Source organism: Micropterus salmoides, unplaced genomic scaffold (assembly GCF_014851395.1).
Source record: "Micropterus salmoides isolate LMB-PRFRI ecotype aquatic unplaced genomic scaffold, ASM1485139v1 Ms_hic_scaffold_19, whole genome shotgun sequence".
In the NCBI taxonomy this organism is placed as follows: domain Eukaryota; kingdom Metazoa; phylum Chordata; class Actinopteri; order Centrarchiformes; family Centrarchidae; genus Micropterus; species Micropterus salmoides.
Window position 1 is genome coordinate 26,764,467 of NW_024041039.1, and position 25,677 is coordinate 26,790,143.

General features: G+C 37.9%; 1 protein-coding gene across 1 annotated transcript in view; it reads right to left on the bottom strand.

Annotated features, from left to right (window-relative positions):
• The window catches only part of LOC119911022 (leucine-rich repeat and fibronectin type-III domain-containing protein 2), a 144,326-nt gene that overhangs the window by 73,344 nt on the left and 45,305 nt on the right, over nt 1-25,677 (bottom strand). The window contains exon 2 of the mRNA XM_038729920.1: nt 19,141-19,262. The gene's annotated coding sequence lies outside the window, so the exon portion shown is untranslated. The remainder of the gene's footprint in view (nt 1-19,140; nt 19,263-25,677) is intronic.

Here is a 25,677-nt window from a genome sequence, read left to right on the forward strand (position 1 = left end):
CTCAAATAAGATGTGAGCTACCGAGTGCCTAAAAAGAAATTAATTAAGCTGTGTGGTCTCTGAACACTTCATTCAAAATAAGTTGTGCTGAAGTAATCAATCAGGAATGCATCGTGTCATTTATGTACACTTTAAGGGGTCAATAAAGGCGGATCGGAGAAGGCCAAGAAAGCCTTTAAATGCAGAGTGTTTAAGCTTTGCGCGTCTAGTGTTTACTGTCAGCTAATTATGGGCAAGACTGGACAGCCAACATCCCTTCTGTCAAGGCCTGAAATGTATTATGAATTCATTCACAAAAATACTGCAGCATGAGTCGTTGAGACACTGTAAATAACACTTCTACATGCCAATAAAATACATACTGTAAACCAAACACAGATGTGTGCACACACACATGCCTAAGTACATTCCTTAGGTTGCTGAATGAGATAAGAAACATCAGCTACATAGCAAACACACACACACACACACACACACACACACAAACACACACACTGTTGTTTCAGATGATAAAGTTTAAGTCTTGTTAATCATCTAAACAGAGCCACAGAAAACACATCTGATCTCAAACCAAAGCTAAAACTGAACTTCTGCAAGGGGAGTTCAGACTGCTGTGTTCCTCTGAAATTAGATTTTATTTAATCTTCCTGTATATTAGTTCAACATGCCAATGGATGGTGGTTGACTAGTGGAACCAGTTCCAAACATAAACACTTTTGTGTTTTGAGATCCTCTTTGCATTTTACAATATTTCTGGCCAGAATTTGGTTGTGGACAACTTATTATTGTGCCCAACTTAGGCAGAAACACACATAAAGAAGGCTTAATTCCATCCAATTTCATTTAGAGACAGTGTCACCATTACGTAGTTTGTCCACTGTGGCAACATTGACCAATTTATATCTATATATATTAATTAAATATGTGCCACTGAAAGTACTCTGAATGTACTACAGTTATTTAGTATCACTCTTCCATAAAGCTAACTTAAAAAAAAGGAAGACTAAGGGCCCTGTCTTACACCCAGCGCAAAGCGCAGCAAAAGTGTCATTCCTAGTTTCTGACAGTTGTCGTTTTCACGCCCAGCAGCCACGTTTTGTAAGAAGACAATGGGCCAATCCTGCTAGGAGGAGTACTGCAACAAACAAAATGAGATGTTGCATATTTATTGTTGCGGGTAGATGATTTATGCATATACACGCATATTTGGATCACGTCAGAGCCAATCAATGCATCACTAGCGGGTTCACTACATGCGTATACTTTGAGTCAGTAGAATACATCTTCTGGGGACAATGGGTGTCTGTCTAAAAAGATTGTGCCAATTCATCTAGTACATAGTAAACCACAAATGTTAACCACATAGTAGCACTGGAGGAAAAGTCAGGGCATCATGAATGTCCACACAAATCCAGTGTAACTAAAAAGGGTTAAAATAGAGGCCAAATAGAGTTGTAATGAAGAATTTCTGTTACAAAGATGTTTACAAGCCAGAATACCCAGGTGATGAAACTTGAGTCATTTTCTCAGGCTTGACAAAGCTCCTCCAGAACCACAGAAGGCATTATGCAACTTTTTTCCCAGGCTGAGTAGTAGGCTACTAACCATGACTACTAGATTGACTTTGACAAGTAAAATCTTTGGTGTGCCTCTTTAGCTTTAACTCAACAGAGAGATAGTTCACACAGTGAGTCATACGGCCCTTGTTAGTCAGGGTTACAATTGCACAAGCAAACAAGAAAGAAGTGAAGAAGTGAGGAAATCCATAAGTCCTGAGAGTTTCCACTGACTTTGTCTTGTCTTTCACAAGTCTCCGCACAGCCAACATACATACTCTTTCTTACATCTATTACCACCTGGATCTGGATCATCAAAGAGCTGGTGTACCGTCCTTCCAAATCTCATCCAATCTCTCTCTGCAAACAGACCTGTCATCATAACATGACAGATTGCTGAGTATACCATGACATTATCTATCTGGGGGGATTTGCACATGACAGCTGAGCTGCAAATGAGGTGTCTCAAAGACTTGCGGTCAGAGAGAATGCAACGCACGTCCCTCTGCCCTGCTGTTGGCAATGTTTTGATCTGAGCACTGGGCGGTTGGACCAGGGCTATCCCTTTGAATGCTAATGAATGATGTCTTCAAAGAATCAACGCTCCCTAAAGTCACCTTACACTATTGGGACTGATGTAAGAGAGGACATCACAAACAGTACAACAGGGGTGTGCAGTACAGGCCTTCTGCATGAACAACATTTTGCGCAATAGTCATTCTCATAGCTTAGCAAACCACTTTGAGTGCACACCCTGCAACACTGTGGTTTGAACCGAACATCTAGCTCAACCCAGTTGTGCAAACATGGGATGTACTACTTGGATATTAATAGACTAATTTTCCAAGCAAGAATAGATATTTTTGAGCAAACCTTAGCAAAGTTACTAAACAAAGACTGTGACAGAGCTAAGTTTCCTTTTGTTCCTCTCTTGACTTTAATCATACGCTCACACACCAGTGCACAAGCTAACACATTGTATATATATATATATAAAATACACACACACAAACACATCTGAAACTCCTCTGTATTGAACCCAATGTGTTTTTACAACACTGTAGGCTTTGTGCAAGGGAGGTGAACCTGTTCTGCTGTTGGCTCTATCTTTAGCTCTGCAGCATCGTTGACAGAGCTTGTGGATTGCTTCAGTGAGCCTACACTGCTACATAATTCACCTGTCTTTGAGCAAAATCTGCATGAAAGGAATTAGTGTTACTCCGGCTCAAACCACCATCCATTTAATCATTATAATGGTGCTTAACAATTTTAACCAGTCTCACTGCATGGCCTCCCTGGAGAACACTGAGTGCAGGAGTGTGTAAGTTATGGAGGGTGGTGCTGTAAAGCAACATGTGTGGGGTGTTCGGATGCTTACAGATATTTAAAGAAAAAAAAGTATTGATTACAAGGATCTGCTGAGATGGGACCTGAAGACACGTATGTGTAGCCTCCCATTCTGCACTAGTGTAAAAGTCCAGTAACTACATATCTGATTTTTTGCTGCCTAAAGAAATATAATGCCATAAACTTCTACATCAAATATCATTTCTACTACTAAATGGTGCTAAAAGCGAAAACTGCAGTTAGCCCACAGCACTTGCTAAAATCATATGTACTGCTCCCTGCCATAGGGTGACCGCTAACTAGACAGCTAATGCTGCTTTTACGTCACATTCTTTAGACTGTGATCATAAGCAGCAGAGCAGAAAAAGCGTTCAGCCTTTGAGTTGTAATTCCAAGTCTGAGACATTAGTCATGTTTGACAGCTCTAATATCTCTCATTTGGCAAAAAGAACTAGTGTCAACAGACCCTCACTGTTGGTTACATCCAAATAAAATCCAATTCAGCTAATGAATTAGACTTGTTCACGTGTTAACAAACCACCATACACTCGCACCAAAAGTAGCTTATTTAGACTAGATTTATCTGGTGTGATTACAAGGCTAGCAAACCATCTTGGAATGAACGCTTGTACTCCCAAAACGGATTATCGGATAACATTAAACTGTGATCTGATCTCTCCGGTTTGATTGGTGACTCCGGTGGGCTGTATCTATAACTTTTGATTAACTAACATCTTGGTAATGCAGTTTGTTATTCCACATGAATAAATGTGATGGTAGCTAAATCATAATGGAGAAGGACAAAATAGCTAAACTCCTTCTCACTAGCTAGGTCTCTTGGCAGACTCAGTAACTGCCATGTGAAGCTTTGAACTCCAGTGAAACTCATATGATTTGGTGTGGTTGAGCTATGGTTTTATCACCTATTATGAATGTAATTAATAGCAGTGGACTTCATCATATTTTAATAGACATATTAAGAGTACGACTAGGCACAGACACAGCAAAACATAATCCTGTCTTGAATTCTATCCATAAAAGTATTTAATACGTTTATTTCCAACACCCATTGTGTGACAGAACTCTGAGTTTGCTACTCTCATAGTATGATATTAAGACATTTAAAGGGCTTCTAGACAGTGACAGACCTATAGTGTATGACTGTTTAGTGCTGGGTGATGCATCTGAGAGATCAGTTTGTATATTTATGGTGTCATTTGCATGCAAGATATATGATAAAGCTGCATACAGTAATTGACTGTGTAAGTTGAGCCCTCCAGTGCCGCATTCAAGATGGAATATTTTAGCCTATGACAAATACACAAGGGGGGATGCATTATGTATCCAAAGGTAATAACACATTTTAAATTTCAAAACTGTTGTTGTAAAATCTGTTTCAGGAGAATATTAGGATGAGGCTTACATAAAGAGCCTCGGCCTGAGGCTCATGTTTGTCTCCTGTCAGGTTGTAATGTACTTGCTTATGTATGCAGGGGGTAAATGGTAGGCTAGCTGGATTACATCCAAAAACAAGCCTATTATGACATCATTTTAATCTTGCATCCTCCATCCATGCGATACTGCTGTGCATTATCTTCCCCGTTTACACAAATAGTTTTATACCATTTCTCCTCACTTGAGCAAAAATGTGTTTAGCGTTTATACATAAAACATTATAAAACATTAATCAAGAAGTTCTTGGTCGCCTCAGCAGAAGGACAATTCACGTACGTAGGTGGTGTTGCAGCAGTGACACTGTTCTCCTGTGGCAGAGGGTCAGTCTTTGACGGCAAAGGATGGCATTTTAAAAGGTCAGCCCATACAGTATGAATACGTGGTAACCCTTCTTTTTTATAATCTGTACTCATGGCACACATTCTCCTTTGTTCTGTTTTCTTCTGGCAAATAACCACTGGGTCCCAAATGCACAAATAAATTCTAATGTGAATATTCATAAACAACCACATTGTTGTGATATTTTAACTGTTGCATTTTACAGTTTACACTTCCGATCTTGAAACCATCTCTGGGGTGTTATGTTTAATGAATCATGTGTCTGATGCTGAAACCTTAAAAGCACCACTTGACAACTGGCTAAAAACAGAGTATGTTCAAATCATTTGAACGGCCTTCACACAGCATACCAATTAATTTGTCATCAAGAGCTTAACGTCAAAGGCTAAATAATAAAAAGCTTTTCTAAATACATTTTGCTACACAAAGTTAGGTTTATCTATTTATCTAATTTTTTTATTATGTAACCAGAAATCATCTCAGACTTATCTGATGACCTCCTGTGGGTGTCCTGACCATCAGGGTGAGATATGGTTAGATCTACTGATTTTATATCAAAAAATAAATCAAGGAATGGCCATTTATTGATCATTTGTTTTTATAAAAAACAGTATAACTCAGTCCGGTCAAATAAATGGATTTAGCGTAAGTTGAGTTGATTGTGCTAACTTGTAAGTAAAGCTGCCAATGCCTGTGGAGTGATCTCTGTTGCTAAGTGCTTCAGTGTGACAGCCAACCACCAGACACGGCTTCCTGTCAGGGTTAATCACAGATGATGAGGGGGGTTGTCACATTTTGATGCAGACATCAGAAAACACTGAAAATGCTTCATTTAACACAGTAGAACACAGATAAAAAATATTCCCCTATCCTCTAGCTCTCAACATCTCAACTTTTTAAAATCTTTTTGTTTTTTGGTGTGTTTGTTTTGTTTTAGCTGTGACTGATAATGTTTTAAGAGTAACTTAATGCCTATTTATATCTTGTTTCTGCTTCCAGGGACTAAAGTTTTCACCTTGCTGCATTGATGTAAGAGTGAACATTGAAATTTCTGTTGGGCGTAATTTGTTATACTGGTCATCACACCGAGACCTCAAACTTGCAACAAAAGGGATCCGTACTTTGATTTTGTTATGTAAATTAAGTGGGCCTTCCTTGCCATGATTCTTTCGCTATTGTGTTTAGCAGTGTTGGGCAAGCTATTTGGAAAATGTAGGGTGCTAAGCTACTAGTAAGTAAGTAAGTAACTTAATTATCACATTATTAATTAATTATGTATTTTTTTACTGTTTATATGTGAATTTGTACTCTGGCAACATTGCAACCTAAACAACCTAAACATTCATGGCAATGGGCGAGAAAGAGAGAGAGAGAGAGAGAGATCTCTCATCTCATCTCATGTAAAAAAGTTTCTGTCACTACATATAAAAGTTTCCTCCTCACTAGAGAAAGAGGTGTCCAGGCTGGACCCTGATCCTTCTTACAAGAGGTGTTACAATAATTATCACAATATAAAGTAAACTCAATCGCATGTATCTTTATTCCCCTGCAGCAAAGTCACAGACATCAGCCCAAGGATCGGTACGTGATGTCACCGTCACACGGAAGCGCTTCTGCCGGCTGCACATACAGGTCCGTGTGTGGCGGTGGCGTCACTCACTGATCCTTCAGAAATGCTTGAGAAAATGTAGCGTGTGTGTGGAAGCTACCGCGCTACTCGGTCAATAAAAGAGCTTCGTTACTGAAAAGCTATTTGATTCAGAAAATAGCGACGCTACCACCAAGCTACTGAGAAATGTAATTAAACTAGTAACAGCTACTACCCAACACTGGTGTTTAGCATCATCCTCTGTGGGAGAAAAAAAAGGTTTTGTTAGATTTTTTTTTACCTTAAAGTTTTGCTTCTGAATTTCACCAATCTTGATTTATTTTACTTTATTTGTATTTTGAGATCTGAATAAATGAATGAGAACAACTTGAAAAAATCTTTTTGAATATTGGACTACTGAATATTCCATCCTTCTTGGTGAGGTCTAAACAAAGTCCTATTTACAATAAGATTATATTATTTCACCTCTGTCTCAAGCCAAAGTGAAACGTTTCAATACTTTAAATGCTTTTTTATTGTAATCACATTTTAGAGTTCCATAATCAGTTGCTTACAAGATTCAAATCATCAAGGCCTTGCTTTGCTTCCTTAATTGCCCTTTAGGTTTGCCTACCTTTCGTTGTTAAGTGATTTGTAACCACACATGGGGTGAATGGAGATGGCCAGTGTACCTACTTTATATAAATAAACAACTGTTGCATGTCACAACCTTGTATTAGTGTAGGTGTTAAATATATGTTGAAGCTTAAAGACTTACAGTAATGTATTGCTTATTGACCGACACTTTATTTTCTGACTGTCTTACAACAAAATGTATATCCTGTCCTTTCTCCCTTTGCACTCTCCACTGAAACACATTTGCAGACTCCTGAGCCAATCAGACTGCCTACAGTGAGGAGAACATTGAGGATTCAGGCTATTAGCGATACTGGATGTACCTCTGTCTGTTTGAATCTTTGTGTGTCACACAGAGCTCTAAGCAAAGGACAATTTCTAGGTCCTACACTCATACAGTATTCCTAGCTGCGAACCTGTGTTTAAATGTTTCCCATATACCTGGCAACTTATAGAGGATGGAGAAAGGCTTATTCTAAGTATTAATGTAAGTTACGGTGTCATGTATTGTGATTTAAGTATTAACTGACTTTCTTATCTCTTTGAAAGAATTCCATTGAAATCTGTTACGTCAGTTACCAGTTCTTAGCAAAAGATTATAATAAACAAAGTTTTGCCACAGCTATGCCTTCCACAACCATATCAGGGACCTTTAGGTAAACCCAATGATTAACTGATCAAGCTGTCTCATAAAAATTACTTATATGCAAAACTTAATGTACAACTAATTTATATATTAATAGCATTTAGTATTGCTGCTCAAATTTATCAACATACCGTAAAACTACACTTAAAAGCAGAGTCCCAGTTAGGCGGGAATGGGGGAATGTAAACAGCAGCAACAAGATAGTGTTGATAATATGGTTGGTGTCTATAAAAAAAATAAAAATAAAAAAAATAAAAATGACAATGTTTGAGCAACACAGAGATATGGGCACAACAGTATTTGATTTTCCATTTGTAGCTTAGCCTGAGTCCCATTTCGTTTATTCCATTTTCCTGCACATTAGCCAGGAGTAGGTGGACAGTAGCCTCAGGTCCAAGCTAAGTTAGCTTAGCTCTTATCCCGGCTCTCTTCCTGGGGCGGTGTTGCTTGGTCAATAGGGAATCTAGCTGGTTGGCCTTGGGCAGTGATCCTCCCAGGGTCTGCTGCACTCAATCCAATCCTCACGCTTCCTTTTCTAATGCTGATGAGAGTTTTTCTGTCATAGGTAATAAGTGCTTTAGCAATACTTGCAAAAAGAACAAAACATGTTAAAACAAAAAGGGAGCCAATGGTAACTGACAACTTAATAAGGAATTAATGAAATATGCAATCAACAGATAAATGTATAAAACAAAGGGTAATGAACACAAATGAAGCAAGAGTCTAATAATAAATGTGCCACAATGTTGAAACTGCTGTCACTCATTTACTAGTTGGTTAAATGTTTTTAGTTCATTTATAAGTTCAATTGCAGTCTGCATTATGTTAAAGTAGTGTTCATTGGAATAAATCCCCAATCAATCCCCAAATAACAAACTGGCCTGCAAATTATATGCTGTCATGCTGCTCTCAGTCACATCAGATTAGCTTCTAGAAAACACAAAATATTCAATTAAACATTCACAATCCTGCGTGCAGTTAGTGAAATATGACTGAATTGGTTTCGTTCTCTTTGATCAAACACTGATGTTTGTTAATAACATGCTGCATTCTGTTTGCATACTGCTGGAAACCAGCTGCTACAGGGCAATAACACCATGCAGAAGCTAAAAAATAAAAATACCACAAACACCCCAGAGAGATGTGAATGAAGAGACGTGGGGCTATATGTTGCTCACTCCACGCATCAGCATGGAGGCAAGTGAAAAACCTGCTCCACATTTGCACGATGTGGGACTGTTGTCTGGCAGAACAATATATGTCATAATTTAATTAGGAGGAGAAAAGCACATCCATCTATCAATAGCTCCTTTGATCAATAAAACATGAAAAGCTTTGTCAGCAGCTGCTCAGTCACATTCCAAAAAGAGACCAGTGCTGTTTCTTTTTGTCCTTTCTTCACTTTACTAGATTACTGAAATAGGGAAAATGTATTTCCGGTTGATTTTCTCCACATTTATGAGTCATTCTGTTCAAATCACTATTGTTTTTAATTAAGTTTGAAGAATGGCTAAGTGCCTTGTTATTTATGTCATTAATCATCATTTGTCCAGCCCTGTTGCCTCTTAATGATGGCTCTATTTACCGTAGTCATTTGTTTTTTTCTCTATTTACTATGAATGATACAGTGCTGCAGTATTGTAAGTGTCAGTATTTCACCAACAGCTGTCCTATAAAATACAGACATTTCAAGCAATTTCTTCCTGAAAAGATATAGTGTAAAATGTCAGTGTTTTGTCTTTATGTCTAAAATGAATCCTTTTGTCACATTTCACAACATCAAAATCTCCAACTGTGATATGTTTTCTGATGTAATTAAGAGATTGTCATCTAAAAGGTCACCTGTTGTGTTGAGAAGTGTTCATGAAATAATCTTTTCCTATTGATAATTAGTGTGCATCATTAAACCCAGGCCGTGATTTCAGATAATACGGTACTCCATCAGTCTGAGTCATTTGATGATAACATAATCTTTACATAAAGTGCAATTAACCCAACTGGGAGTCTGAGAGGGAAATTAAGTGAAAACAAAATAAGTTATGTTCTTCTCATTACGGTAGTTAGTGTTTGCAAACTCCCATGAAGCTATTTTGCTGAAAATGTTCTCAAGACAGCATGCAATGTCAGTGTACACCCACACTTGCACTTCTCCTTGCTGCATTTAGAAAGAGCTTAATTCAGATAATTTATACAATTCAGATACTATTATACATTTTACAAAGGGTTTGACTGGTATGGGACTGTATCTATATTTTCATGAAGCACAACATCTGAAAACCATTTTTTTAATGCAGATGTTCAATATCTTGACATACATTTTCTAGATTGACAGTTAAAAAAGAGTTTTCCTGTATAATTACACACCAAAAGGCATTATGTGTATCCTTGAGGTCTAACAAATGTGTGGAATCAGTGCTTGAAGTAGAAAAAAAATAGGTGCCAGTACTCTTCACATAAAACCACTTTCTGATATTACACCCTGTGGTTAAGGTTTGATTAGGGCTAATGTTAGTGTATTCATCATAATTTCAGATAATAGTATAAGACTACTAATATAGCTTACCACTAGTATTTACTTGTAAAATAGTAATTCCAGTTGGACAAAACAGCCAAATGCTCTACATGGTAGCCTGTGATTTGTTAAGTACTAACTTGTCATAATCATAACCATTCATGCAGAACGAGTTCAACATTTCAAAAGTTTGCTGATTGCTGTCAGCAAGGGCGTCACTTTGTGTAGAAAAGTGGAAGTGACATAAGAGCTCAGATTAGGGATGTGTTGATACAGTTGGGTCACGAGAACAAGACGAGATGATATTTTAACACTATGTGTGTGGGTGTAGGGGTCCCTCCCCCAGAAGATTCTGGGCATTAAACTCTTAAATGATTCTAGAAACATTTTTCTGCACCAATTTATGGTGGAAATGTCTTTATTTATATGAAGGGAAATAAAATTCAGTTGGCAGGTTACAATTCAAATATAAAAACATAATGGAATATAATGACAAGAAAATTTCTGCACACGGCTGCATGAAAGGCACCTGAGCTTCTCCTTGCTCTGTCCCCGCCAACAGAGATTAGCAGACAAGGGCGAACGGGAACAGGTGAGCATCACGTAGCGCCCAGAGAACCTGAGAGAGGGCAGAGGAGAGTACCTGCTTTGGACTAACAAGTTGGACAATCAAATGAACAGAAAAAAACAACCAATTAACATCGGTGTCCATTAGGCCCCACCACTAGCTGAACAAAGATTGTCTCAATGTATCTGACCTGCTTTCAAATCTGTAAAACATTGTGAATGTTAATGGCTCATTTTTCAATATGTACTCCACAAGTCACATTAAAATTATAAACCATAACAAACACAACCAACATTACCCACCATGTTCTGAACAGACACATTACAAACACTAATTACATTTGCACTTTGGAACATAAAACAGATAACTTAACAAACAGCTAGTTAAGCAGTAGGCATAATGGGAAATGTGGGCCATCACTACAAATTTGCATTGTCCACTGAAATGCTAGAGGGCTTTAAATTTGAAACAGAAACAGGAAGTGTTGAGTTTGTGTATAATGCATTAACTTTAACAGATCAAAGCAAGGCTTCATACTAAAATACTGCTATGAGGTGTGAGAAACTTAACATTACACTGCTGTAATAATAATAATAATATAATTGCTATAATGTACTTGAAAGCATACATTACATATACATTTTAAATTCATGGTTCCTTATTAGTTTATAAACATGAATTTTATGGCAATTCATTTTTGTAGCTTTGGGTAACAGGGAGACACCAAATGTATCTTTTAGGTCTCCAGCTGAAAAGGTTTAGGAAACCCTGGTATAGACCCATCTACAGTATCGTGATTACTCATGTTATTGTGTACTTGTACCAAAGATGAGATGAGAAAATAAATTCCTCACGTTCGTTTAGCAATCTAAAATGTAGTGAAAATTAGATGACTCTGTTTAGGGACTTCCAAGTTAACCACACAAGGCTTTGCGCTTTCAAGAGGCTTAACAGGGTTAGACTAAAACTACGGGTCATAAAACAATAGAAAGAAAGCTGAGAGTTTTTGGAACACAGCTGGGTTGTTTTTCTCCTTATTTATAGAAAACAGCCTGGCAGCCCTTCTATTCCGAGTCAATACTTTTTAATCAAGGCGGGGAGGCATTTTTTTCCGGCAGCTGCCATCTTTTCCATCAAATGGCTGACACTCTTGAAAAGGGGTTAACACTAAGATTTTTGAGATATAATTTCACCTGCTGTTGTCTTTGATAGCATGATGGCTCGGGAGTGATTGCTGTGGGATGAAACGCATTTATGAGCCAGTGTTATCCATCTTGATTGTCAGAGATATCGTTACCTTTCTGTGCTTGCAGTTAACAATTTCTAATATAACTGACTAGGTTTAGTCTCATACTATTAGACATGTCTTCCCTTGTGGTTATTAAAGTTTTTTTCAGAGCAACTAGAGGAAATACTGATATTAGTCATAATTGAAATAACTACAAAGGCCATCCCTGCATTGAAATTAAATTTAAAACCACTTCTCTGCAACAGCACAATGTCTAAAGCTTGCATATGAGAGCATTAACCACAACAATAAAACTAATTATGGAGCCAGGGACATAATATTTTCAGTACAACACAGTGAAATGACTTGGCAGTTCTCTAAAGTTTGAAATGCATCAGCACTAAACATTTTGGCAGCCTGCATCCTTGTCTGGCAAAAGTTGATGAGATGACAAAATGAATGTTAGAGGATAATTGTTGTTCATAAGTTTAATGTGTAATCATGCCTGTCGAATTGTTTGGATTTCTCTTGTTCATCTAATTACTTTGCTGCTCTTCTCCTTTGACATTTTTTTTTTGGGGGGGGGGGTTGGGGCATGACAGTGAATACCAATATTCTGGGTGTGCTGATATTGTACAGAGGGAACTCCCAATAGAATCAAGATTCCTACTTGATCAGCAGCCTTGTAAACCTGACCTGTTACAGGAATATACGCACACAATATACATTTTCTGTGCAGCCTTTTTTTGGGGGGCTGATTGTCAATGTATGTATTGCTCATTAATCAAACTAAGGACAGCATCATACAAATGCCAGTGTCAAAATAATAGCAACATATAACCTACAAATACGTGAAAGTTCAAACCAAGTGCTACTTTTGAAGCTCCCCGTCTATTTTTATTACAACCAACTGCCTTTTTGGCAAGGATGCACAGATCAACTTTGCTGTCCCACTTTCTGGTGTGACCATACACTAAGGCAAGGCTCTGGTAAGTCCTCTTGGTATATTATGAAGATAATGGAGAGGATATGTATTCTGACCATGGAGAAAAGTCCTGCGTGATTGGTTAATCCCTAGAAACACTATTTCTACTTGTTGAACTTCGGGGTAATTATTAGCAGAAGTGTTTCCTGACAGCCAGCTTACTACTGTAGTGTTAGCTTGCTGTTTGTTTGTCTGGCATTTCTTGTGGGGAGTAGCAAATTGATCGGCTGCAGGGTGTTCATTCATATATGAGAACCATTCATCGTTGTAGGTCATTGGCTGTGTCAATACTGGAGACGTTACAGATGTAGTGGATGCAGCTCATTGTACCGCATACTCATTGCTTGCTGGACTATTCAAGTGGAAACACGGGATAAATGTATGTATAAAAGTGGTCAAAGTATTTTTATGAGCAGAATATATATTGAATTGACTAGCTTAGATAGCAAAATTTGTTTTCTTTAGAAATACTAATGGTTCAGAAAAAGCATGAATATCACCATTTCACAACATCGTAAGCCAACTATAACAATGACATTATAAGCTTTTGAAGCCACTGGTTCATTCATTACAAGTTCTTGCTCCCAACTATCCTGTTGGTTAACTAGCTCATGTGTACAGAGTCAATGACATCATGGGCTTCAGTTCACCTGAGACATCCACTGCATCTCATTCTTTCTATCACCATTCCTCCTGTGTATCTGTAGCTATCTAACAAAAATAAATTCCTTATAGCACTTGGTTACAGCCTAATGTAACACGAATAAAAGCATTTCTAGGTAGCAGCACATGTTGAAACCCCTGGTACTGTCTAACCACCCCTGGCACTTCATTGTCTCAACTGTAATGATGCAAAAATGAGAAACAACACCTCTGACTACAGGACTGACTTACAGTTTCATATGCTTATGTGAGGCAGGTGAACAGGAAGCACAAATCAGGCAGCTCCAGGGGTGACCAGCTAATATACAGGAGCACCTGGGCCATTGAAAGATTCTTGAGGAAGGGGCTGATGTGATCCTGCACTCAAACCTTTATCCCTGGGGCTTGTGCTACAGTTCATCAACCACGGTGACAGTTTTGGGACAAGTTCATAACCATCTGCTGTAGGAGACTGAGCTATTCAGATATCTCACCATCCAGACATTTTCTGATCAAAGCTCAGTCAGAGGAGGAAAAAAAAACAACATTTTGCTGCACAGAAGATTCTCTGCTACAGTTTCATCAGCCAATTTTTATATAATCTGCACAACTGTGGGATGTAGCAGATTTTGTTTGACTGTCAAGTTTGGTTTAGTTCTTTGAACTCAATTTGTTTGGGTAACATTTAAAGCATATCATATATTTCCGCATATTGTTTTCACAGATCTCTTAGCAACTGCTTCCAAGTACACCCACTCCCAAATGATATCTGCAGAGGAAACAATGCATCTCTGCGTTATTCAAAAAACTGATGGCACATCACTTTTTTTGCAGTGGGTCATGTGCCCAACAGTTTTATTTTCTTCCTGTCACAGAAAGCAGGCCTTTTGCCTCTTGACAATGCACAGTTATATTATGTGTTCAGCAGTGCATTCAAGCAGGATTCCACACTATATATGTCCCACCAGCTTATGGTCCACATACTGAGTTATTAAATTGATACATCGAGAGAAGTGACATTAAGCGATACCAGCTCAATGTCTCTTGAAATGATATAAATAAAACCATAACTAGAATTGTTCCCTAAAATTAGCCAAGTTTACTAGTTGCCTAATGTTACATTCCTTAGCCATAAATCAGTCAGCCAACTTATTTGGAACTTAATTTTTTGTGAATGGAGAGTATGTACAATGTTGATGTTTGGCATTTAGGCTTTTATCTCATCACTCCCCACAGGAAAACACCAAGTTCAGCACAGCAGGGAGTGGGGAAGTGATGGTAACACCTTCCCCCATAGAGAAACCAGTGCCAACATTCAGAGCCAGTGCAGGAAGGAATGTGCCCTTTATGTAGTAAAGCATAAACGTAAGGTGTGAAAGTTGGGTGGCGGATAGGTATGTATACAGAGGTGGAAATGCACGGGAACACCATTCGGGAAGTAAAAGTTGGGAATGCCGTCTCTGCTTAGATTTCACAGAGTGAAAGAAAGTGAAAGAAAAACCTGCTCTATATAAAAAGCACAATAAGATAAATTGGTGCTATATAAAAAAAATTTAATTGAATTTCGACAAAACAGGTCGATTCCCATCTATCAACATGTAACATATACCGCAGTAAAAGGAGTTTGCTTAGGTTTGGTTATGTTTAGGCAACAAAACCACTTCGTTAGAGATAAGAAAAGATCGTGGTTTGGTTTAAAATAAGTACATTGTGTAAGTCAGGTAACATAATGTAATTTAACTTAAAAATTTAAATATGTCAACTTCAGCTTTCTTTCATACGAGACTGAAAGCTCAATCTCCTGAGTGAAAGTCCTGAGTTTACTTAGCACATCCACCATCCACCACCCCAAGCCACCCCACCCCACCAGCTCCTTACATTGACTCTGTTGCTCTTTATACTATGTCACCTGACTTGTTCCACCACCAGAGGTCGCGGCCAACAAAAAAAGTAAATATGGGTCATAATAAGCTGCTGCAGAAATGTGTTTAATTCTGAACTCCGAACTGAAGAAGTCTCTTGGATGAGGGACGAAATGTCTTCGAGTATCTTCAACCAAGTCCAGTTGCCCTTCATTTTAACCTTCCTTGGATAACTGACAACCTTCACAGTCATGAAACTGATGTAATTTATTGTTCTTGAACGCACCACAAATCTAGCTACAGTCCATACAGCCAATGGTAAGGTGAAACAAAGCTTATACAGTGTATAGCTACAGAGGATTTTTTGGACCCACGCAAATAAGAGTAGGATGTGACATGTGGTTGTTCAAGTTGGACAGGGGGATCATATCTCAATGTGGACACTGGAGAAATGTCATCAGGTTAAAATCATATTCAGATACAATCTGGATTTGAGCTGTAAATGGCCTCATAGTTCAGTCAGCCATCTCAAATGGAATGTATTATTATGTAAATGGAAGTGCTTTGACTTTGTCACTCCCCACAGCACCAAGGTTACCACATCAGGGAGTAAAGAGTGGCAATTTTAACGTCCTAACTAGGTTGTAGGCTTTTTTATTTGCCATGACCATGATCATTCCCTAACCGTAACCGTAGTTACCAAGCAAAGATGCAACACATTATTCAACAATATGTTAGTATACGTTAAAAACGTTATACAGGCTTTGCCATCAGAACTGTACACCAGCATCAAACAGGCATCCCTCATTCATAATTTAACCACTCAAGCAATCTCTCATCAGCAATCAAATCTTTCATGTTCCATGAAAAAACACACTCCGGTGAAAGACTGTCTATTTTATTAGACTAGGAATGAACTAAACTAAAACTGTGGCCTTTCATTCGAAAGTAACTGTGAAAATGCATTTTTTGAAAATATGCGTGTTCAACAAAGTCATGACTTCAAAAGTGGAAACAGAAAAACTGAAAGATAAAAAGTCTAAACAACACTCTAACCAAATAGCCCCAGCTCATTACAATGTAATACAATCGGCCCACAGAGAGTTAGACTTAGTGACAGAAGCATATTGAGTTACAGTGAGAATACGCCTTCGTGTATGGTCACAGCAGTCAGAAAATCCAGCCAAGTCCTTTCTTAGACCTTGCAGGGATCAAACAAAGCCTGTTAAACACTTTTTTAATGCTACAATACTTGTTAATACAGTGTTTCCCAAAAGGATAATGCTTGCATCTAATACACATACTGACCCAGGAGGCTATTAAGCATATTTATAGCTTCTGTTGTGTGTAGCCTCTATTTTCTGTTCCTGTACAAACATCTCATTAACATCCTGGATGCTATGCAGGTTACAAAAGATCCACTTTCTTAAGCAGTCCTGCTTTATTATAGAACACAACTCATGCGTCCAGATAATAATACAAATATGTAATGAATTTCAAATGCCTTCTTAATTTTAATGCAGGACTTAATGGAATTGATGTTCTCTATACCACTGTCCAGGAGGTACATGTGATTTGTTCAATATAGAGGCTGATGTATCTCAATGGCAAACTAAACCATTACTGATCTAGCTCTAAAGATTCATATTAGAAATGTCTATGGCTACACAGCTCATTATTTTTAATTAGCCCTACCTTAAATTGTCTATTAGCATGGGCTTTTCCAATACTGGACCTCTGTGTCAACAACTGTCTGAGCTTCCAATAATGTTTAACACGGCTGTCGTTAAACTGGCAACACTAAATAGTCATTTCTGCAGGGAAAACCAAGGGACTTGACAACCAAATGTGACTCACTTAAGTCCACAGATGTTGATGTCTAATATCAGGTAACAAGGAACTTGTGTCATTTGTTTATTATTTCTTTTTCCACCCTGGTTATTTAGGTAGAATTAGTTCTGAATGAAAAACAATTGCAAACTATTTGGATTATTCAGGGAGAACAGCAAGCATGATGAGAACAAATCAAATCCTCTGTGAGTCCAATATCAACTCATTTCTCATATACAGTATTTAAATGAACCAATCCTCCCTGGCATTAAAATACAATTTCCAGTCTGTCTGTGTTTTCAGCTGACCCAGCTTATCCTTCACAGTGCCCTGGGATTCTCAACCTATAAAACAGGTATTATTATCCTCAGCTAGTGACGTCATTTCCGGGAATATGTCACACGGCAAAACTCATCTCCAGCTATCATTGGTTCTGTGTTAGGTGTTCACAGAAGGGAGGTCAAAATAAGGAAGGGAAGAAAGAAAGAGGGAATAAGGAGGGAAAGGAGAGTGGAAGAAAGTACAGGAAGGGTGGAAGGAACAAAAGAAGGTGAAAAGGAAGGAAAGAGGGAAGGAACAAAAGACAGGAGGAAGAAAGGAAGAACAATAGACAAGGGGGAGAAATGAATGATCTAAAGACAGGCAGAAGGAAGGAAAGAAGGAATAAAAGAAAGAAAGGAAGGGATCAAAGACATGTGGAAGGAAGAGAGAAAAGTGGGAAGAAAAAAAGACAGGAGGGAGAAAGAGAGGAACCAAAGACAGGCAGAAGGTAGGGCAGAAGGAACAAAAGAAAGGAAGGAGGGGAGAAAAGTAAGAAGAAAAAAAAACAGGAGGGGGAAAGGAAGGGACCAAAGACAGACAGAAGGAGTGGAAGGAACAAAGAAAAGAAGAAAGGAATAAAAGGATGGAATGGTTAAGGAAGAAACACAAGACATGAGGGAAGACAGACAGAAGGCTGGAGATATGTGAGGGGCTTAGTTCATGCAGGTCTGATTGATTCCTGCCAGAGCTGTCTGTGCTGAATCCCTCCTTTCTTTCATTGCCTGGATATATTTGAAAAAGAATGGCTGGTCAAATCTCCTTGGAAATTAGACAAGAAGGAAGAAACAGTTCAAACTAAAGCAAGCAAAGATATATTTATACACGCATTTTGGGTTTACTTTCAATGCTCTGTTTGCCCTTCACGTTAAAGCAAGTCTAATCAACCTGTAGTGAAATAACAAGCCTGAACAACTCCATATGCCTCATGCCCTGATGCTGACACATGTATGCTGCAGACTTGATCCTGTCAGGAAAGCTATGCAGCACTGACACTTTGAAAAAGCTTTTTGAAAACAATGTCAACATTCATCCAAAACAGGCAGACATCCAGGCTATCACTTTTTTCTTCATAGCTATGGCTTAATAACCTGTAAATGCAACACGGTCAGTAACTGTAGTTGGCAGCATTCAGTGAAGGTCACAAGAGGTTCTCTCTACTTATGCAATTAACCCAGTTTCTCAGTGAGGCAGCAATCTATGGGGAAGCAATTAAAATCCAAATTCTTGCACAGCCCATTTGTTTGGAAGTGTTGATTAGTAATTTTCTTTAGACATATGACATGAAAAAAAAATGTAATACAGGACAGAAGAAATGAAGAAAGCAACACGAGGAAGAAAACAACATATGAGGGAAGGCAGAGTGGATTAAACTAAAAGACTGAAAGAAAAAGAAGGAAGGACAGAGGGAGAAAAGGGACAGAGACATTTGAGAATTGTCTCATTTGTTCATGATATAGCTCATGCATAAAAATCTCATCAACTCACTTGACTCCTCTTAATACAAACACCAGCCATTAGAAAAGAAGACGCTCCCTTCAACTATTTATTTGTTCTTCAAACCTGACTCTGTGTGGGTGTGTGTGTGTGTGAGTGAGAGAGAGAGAGAGAGCGTACTGTGTACTGACCTTGAATTCCTCCTGCTGGCAACAATCCCAAGTGTTTCCCCTCCTCCCACGGATGAACGTTGCAAGGTGTCTCTGTGTGTGCTGAGGAAGAAGTCCTCCGCCTCATCGGTTCACTCTTTCACCTGCAGAAAAACAGTGAGGAGAGGCAGGGAGCAGAGAATGAGAAATGCCACCGATCTTAGACATTTGTCTCATCTAATCCTTTTATTTTAGAGAAGAGAGAACAGTGGGTCTGCACAAACCTGAGGTCTGAAGTAAGATTCATTCTCTAGGGTAGCATTATTTTGATATTGTTTAGATGCATAAAAATGAAAATTGACACAGCAAATTTGCTTTTGGTTTTTCTGTAAAAGACAAATCCTGAAGCCATAATGCCATGCAAGAGGAGTTTTAATTCAGTGGGTCTCGGGAGAGATCTTCTTAATTGGGTTACTAAATTTGGGAGGGTGCAGCAATTACTAAAAATTAGCTCTTTGTGTGACAATACCAGCCAATCAGTATCTAGTATTTGTCTGTGAGGGCTTTTCAAATTCTTTCAAGAGTAACAGTTTTGAATTGGAACTATTATAACTGGGACATTGCTTCTGGAGAAACATGCTGCCTTATCATATAGATCAACACTATCTGCATGGATGGGCAGTATTTATGATACATGTATTTGAAATACAAAATAGGGGTTTGTAATATATATTTGATAGGGTTGATTAAAATATTTAGTATCAAATTACATCAGCGAGTTTTGTATTTTATAGTTTAAAATACTGCAAAATACTTTGTGAGAAGTCTACATGATGACATCATAAAAACTTTGCCTCTTATTGGTGCCTACCTAATTATTTGCCGAGACTTGAGATCAGAACAGAAAATGAATCCATGCTTGAAGAAGGTCAAGGTGAGAAACATGTAAGTCACCACCTTTTCATCACTTTTTTGCATAAATTGCTACAATTCTTAACAGTTCCTGTTTAGTTTTGGTGTTCGTTTTAGTAGCCGAGGCTAAATCGTTTATTAGTTTATGTAATTTTCTAGCTAACTATTTTTAAAAAAGAAGCTTTTAAGAGTTGTTGTACAACATTACTTTATAATGTCAGAGATGGGGGACCTGCTGATACACACAGAATACTGGCACCTATTTATGTTTTCACATCAAGCTCTGATTTATTTTTTTCTTTTTCTTCAAGCACTGATTTCTAAAAACACTAACATCTTTTTATTAGCCAGAAAAATGAACAAATCTGAAATTGTCTTGAAATCTGTGATGCTAAAAAGATGAACCCATTTTTAGTGTTGCACCACCAGATTGTAGGTGACTTTAAGAAAACAGGTGTATTTTTACAGTAGAATACCTTCAGTCATCTCAGACAGCTCCTTTATCTTTGAACTCACTGTTACTTCCCATCATGCTGCACTGCAGGTCATGGGATGTGGTTGCCACATCATAGAGCCTTGGGTCACCATGATAATTGGAGGCGTCTCTTTCTGTCATGCTGACTTTGCAAATCACTTCAACGTGTTTTTGGGGTAGGTGCCTGCGGTGTGCATCACTCAGCCACCAGCCAGCTTCACTTGGAGCAAAGTGCTGGGCCAATTATTGCATGACACCGCCATCCATATCTGTTCTCATAGAAATTCATAATTTATGACACATCCTCGTTTATGCCTCTGGGGACCTGAATGCTATTATCCTGCTAAAGTGAGATCTGATTGGGCAGCTTCTATCTCAGTTGCTCCTTTGAAGTCATTTCTTCAAGCACCCTTCTATAGTCGCTATAATGTATCATCGTCCAGCAGAACAGGCATCCAGTGGGGCAGAGCAACACCAGCTAGCCCTCTCTCAAAAACTGTAAAGCTCTGGATTGAAATTTAGAACGTCAGCTTTGGTCCATCCCTACAAAATACAGTAGAAATAGTACATAAGCTGCCCCTGTACTTTAGACTCAGTCTATGTATGTGTGAACGTGGTGGATTTCACATGTATTTGATGATATTTCAGTCAATGCTGAAAAAGGACTATAACATTAAAACATACCATCAATTTGATTCATATTAGAAATGTCTATGGCTACACAGCACACAGCTTATTTTTTTTAAATCAGCCCTACCTTAAATTGTCCATTAACTCTGTATCAACAACTGTCTGAGCTGCGAATAACGTTTAACACTGCTGTCGTAAAACTAGAGGCCACACTGAAGATTCATTTCTGCAAGGAAAACCTAGGGACTTGTCAACCAAATGTGACTCCACAGATCTTCATGTCTAGTTCAGTTCAGTTCAGTTTATTTATTATTATCCCAAGTGGGAAACTTGACTTGGCTGTCTAATATCAGGTAGCAGGTAACTTGTGTCATTTGTTTATTATTTTTTTAGGTAGAATTAATTCTGAATGAAAAACATTTGCAAAATATCAAATATCACTCAATGGTGAAAAATTACTATAAGATTAAACTTACCATTAATTTAACTTTAACCTAAAAATTCTGAACAAACACTTGATTTATTTATACCTTCAACTTCTGAACCTTAGCATTTTAAACCTAATAATTAAGAACTGTTACTGTAACCTAAGTACTTTTCAAGCTATACTGTAACTTAGCATTTGCCATTTTTTGATCTAAAACTTACTGTTATAATATAATAAAAATTCCTTATTGTTAGGTTAACTTTTCAACCTCAAACTTAGCTTTACTTTTCAACCTAGCACTTTAACATTAGCTAGATTTTTCAAACTAAAACTTGTTATTACCAATCTAACAACCTACAACATCTCATTTCTATTTCAAACGGAGTGTGCTTAACTCCATCTGGCCAATGCTAATGTAAAAAATAAAACAACTTAATGTAAAGCATGTGTCATTATGCTTTGAGGAAAAGATTAACAAGGAATGTTACATATTGCAATGCATCATCGAGTAACGTATGAGTCAGCAATTATCTGCAGCATAATGATTCACCTTGGCAAGCTTTCAAGAGTGGATCGTTTTTAAATATGTTATACATTGGTTCTGTCTGGTAGTGGTAGATTTTATGTTGCACACAGTGTCTTTTACTTCTATTAAGAGTTTCAGTGGCATCAGAAAAGAATATCATTAAGCACCGCTCTTTCTTTGAATAAAACAGCAAAAAAAAAAAAAAAAAAAGTATTGATAATATTGTTGCATTTTACTACCACATGAACCTTGTGTGAATGTTTCACTGCTGAGTAAAGACTTGATTGTGCTGGATGATTCACAAGACTAGGACGTCAAGCTGTCATCACTAGCAATAGTGGATAGTTTTGTGTTATGCCTCAGCTTTGGAATAGCCAGGTGGGCTGCGATTTGGTTTGTAGTATTTTGTATATTGTAGTATAGGCCCCTGAGAGATCAAACCAAAGCTTGTTCCTTGACACCTGTTGAAGAACTTAGCTTTTTGCTTTTCCTTTTCTGCCTTTAGTTATTGCCTCAGTCAATTGCACATGATAACACTTCACAATCATCTCCCTAAACCCAGTCCATTTACTTCACAATAACTTTGTAAATAAAAATTGTCTGTCGCAATGATTGCAAACGTGATCTGAACTACAAAGTGCTGGATCCAGTATCTAGTTTTTACAGATTGACTGTCAAAATTGCCATGATTGCCTCAAAAGTCGGACAAAACCTGTTAACCACATTGTGACTAAAGAGTATTTCAACTCCTTCCCCTGTACCTCTGTATCAACTTCTGAAACCCGAAAGTCACAACATCTGAGGGCTTGTTTGATCCCTTAATATTTTTATGGTAGGAGACGGGCTGTGTCTACTTTTTTATGCATTGGGGACTTAAAATGCATTCGCCCACCAAGATTTCTGCTGGGCACCCGCAGTGGCAAATAAACACATCAGCTTGAGTCCACCCCCCCTCTCTCTTTCTCATATTTTCCAGTCTATTGCCTGTCATTCCACTGCCTCATTTGAGCCGCTCTTCCCTCTTTGCAGGAGGATAGTTCTGCAACTCCATTAGCGAAAAAAGGCTGGCTGAGAAATCTGCAGTATTGTACCAACTCTCAGGGACTTGCTACTTACCAGTTACTCCCTAAGGTGATGCCATAATTCTTTTCTCCACTACCCTATGAGATACCAGAAAACTATGTGGAAAACTTTGCCATCAAATTCATAAGATTTCACTTCAGAACAAAAATTTTAATGTTATTAGTTCTCAAACACTACCTCCATTTACAAGGCCTCATTTTGTCACATCTGAGATAATGCTGTTACTGATCGTACAATGTTTCATCCCCTATGTTACTTCTTTTGAATCGCTACACTCGAAGTTGGGGGGAAAAGTCTGCCATTGCAGCCTCCTTGTGGGGGGTCATTATACTGTGTCTCTTCAAGAGAACTGATTTCTCTTCAAGAACTCTGTTTTTGTGTGTCTTTATAGTTCTGACGCAATGAACTGTAGAAATTGTACACGTAAATGATCTGCATTTTACATCCTACTTAAGTAAAAGCTACATGTATTTGTTGTTATTTGTTGATATATGCTCGTATTATTGTTACTATGCGTGAACATGTTTACCTGGCTGTTAAGCTCCTAATCACATCTGCCTGTGCTTCTTATTCCCCGACAAATGTGTTAACACAAGAGACATTGTATGTACTGTTACAATTATGTGGCAATGGCTAATTTTGTGCAGCTGGGAAGCACAAGGGTACAATTACTGTACTGGCAAAGCAGACATTGCATCTGTCCATTTTTTGCAATTACAACTCACTAAATTATATATTATTACACTGATGGTAATAAAGAAATAAGGTGAAAGAAATACTTGTTCCCCCGTGGTACTGGATTCTTTACAGGCATTTTCACACACCATATTGTCTCATTCTCCTCAGTGGTGTTAGCAACAAAATGTAACAGACCACAGTGAAACTGTGATGCAGTGATGCAACAGCCCTGAGGTTTAAAGAAACTTGTCTCAGCCACCATCCACTGACGTCAAAATACATCTGTGAATAGACTGAGGCAAACTACGCTGCTACAGTGAGACACAGCAACAGACGATGTTGGCACAAGTCAACACAGTGACTGGATATAAGATTCAAAATGTGTGAATAGGTCACCCTCTTAAACACTTGACTGTTACTTTAAGAAATAAATAGATGAGCGTAATCCTGCTGGCCCTCAAAGCATTAGATCTGAGTCCATGGCTGTCTAAACATGCTCCTTCAATCTCCTGGGTTTCTAGTTGAAATACATACATGGATTTATTGTATTCCTGGACGTTTCTTGATCAAAGGTATGTTTTCCAGACTGCTGCCATTTAGGTTTTAATACTTGTCTACACTGCCAGTCATGTCACTTCGAGTCATGCACATTGATGATGCATGCAGGGTTTAATGTGATTCCCATGTTCTGCTTGTCAGCATTACCTGTCAAAAAGCCTGTGGACCCATTTAGATCATGCATACAGATCTGTGCAACGTGTGTGTGAGTGTACAGACAGATCACAGGGCTTGAGGCATTTACTAATGGGTTAATGGAAATATTTTTCCACTAAGTCTAAGCTGAGATGTTTTGGTAAGTCATGTTGCAAGAGCAAAGTTAAAAACCATGGTGAGCTCTTGATTTATGCTTTGCATCTATCCCTACAAAATAAAATAGAAATAGTACATACGCTTCACTCTTTCACCTGCAAAAAAGAGGAATTTTACATATTTCAATGCATCATTGATTAACATGTGAGTCAGCAATTTTCTGTATACTGATTGATCTTGGCAAGCTTTCAACAATGGATAGCTACAATTCTTGATTTATGATCGTTAGCTTTGGTTCTTCCCTACAAAATACAGTAAAAATGGCTGCTCCCATGTTTTAAAATGAGTCTGTGTATGTGTGAAAGTGGGGTATTTCACATGTACTTGATGAATACAGTATCATTCAATGGCGAGAAATTACAACAACATTCAAAACATATCACAATAGTAATACAGACCCTTAGCCTCAAATTATACCATTGAATTAACTTTTCAACCTAAAACTTCTGCACATTAGCTTGATGTGTTTTATCTAAAACTTCTGAGCATTAGATTGATTATTCCACTTTAAATTTCTAAACATTATCTTGACTTTAAAACTTAACAATTAAGAGCATTTTTTTTAAATGTAAAAACTTTTTTATAAGTTTAACTTTTTAACCGAACTCTAAACATTAGCTTGACAAAATCTTTTTATTATCAACTAAACAACCAACAATGTCTCATCTCTCTTTCAAATCAAGTGTGCTTGACTCCATTCAACCAATGCTATTTTTTTTCATCATGCCTCGAAGCTACGTACAGCTTTGTCTGCTAGCACAGGATGAAAGGTTAACAAGGAATGTTACATATTTCAATGCACCATTGATTAACATGTGAGTCAGCAATTATCTGTATATTGATCTTGGCAAGCTTTCAACAATGAATAGCTACAACTCTTGATTTATGAGCATTAGCTTTGGTCCTTTCCTCCAAAATACAGTAAAAATAGCTGCTCCCACACTTAAAATGAGTCTGTGAAAGTGGGGTATGTCATAT